Below are 905 nucleotides of genomic sequence, written 5' to 3'. Positions count from 1 at the left end.
TACAACTTGGTATTTTAAATATTTCCAGTGTAAAAATATGGCATTGACCATGTGTGCTGACCATAACACTGTTCTTTATGAATACATATGATCCATACTAGAAAACAAAAAACCTACTTTGTACAGATTTTAAAAACAAGACCCTTTAGGAAGAAAAAGTTAACACATAAGGAGATAAACTTCAGAGAAATAAGAACTATAAACTCTTCGTGGGAAAATAAACAACTTATTTGGATCAATAGCTGATACAACTCTACATTTTAAGTATTTCCTGAAGAAAAATGGAGAACTATCTGTGCCTAATATGACATTGTTCCTTATGAACAGTCCTTGATGCATACTAGAAAACAATAATAAAAAAAAAAAAAACTGTGTACAACTGTAACTTGGACCATTCAGGCATTGATTTATTTCCAGAAGTAAAAGTGGTGCTTATGGAAAACAACATTTTGTGAGTGAAATACATTGTTGGACAGAAGTAATCCTATCTAGGTATCAGTTTGCTTAACTTAAATAATTAGACTCATAAGTTTTTTAAATTTCCAATGAAGTTATTTTTAAGTGTATTTTTACATTCAAATATTTTCTCAAGTAGGTGCCAATACTGTCTTTCATAGAACTATTACGTTTAAAAATGAATGTCTAAAAAAAAAATCAAATATTCATAGACCTTATTTTCATTCTATTACACGTTAATAACAGAAAGTAAATTGATCTCAGGCTTCAAGGGAAAAGAAAAGGCCTGCAACTTAAGGATAACCAGTATTCTTTATTGAAAAATCATCAGACTTACAAATGAATTTAAAAACCTTTTCAATGTTATTTAATGAAAAAGTTTCATACTGTCATGTACATGATAAGTCAACATGTACTACTCATTTGTATTGTTTAATGAAAAACATTAT

Source organism: Orycteropus afer, unplaced genomic scaffold, assembly GCF_000298275.1.
Source record: "Orycteropus afer afer isolate SDZICR_OR568_19922 unplaced genomic scaffold, OryAfe1.0 scaffold00334, whole genome shotgun sequence".
NCBI classification, from domain to species: Eukaryota; Metazoa; Chordata; class Mammalia; order Tubulidentata; family Orycteropodidae; genus Orycteropus; species Orycteropus afer.
The sequence above is the reverse complement of the archived record's forward strand: the minus strand, read 5'-3'. Positions refer to the sequence as shown.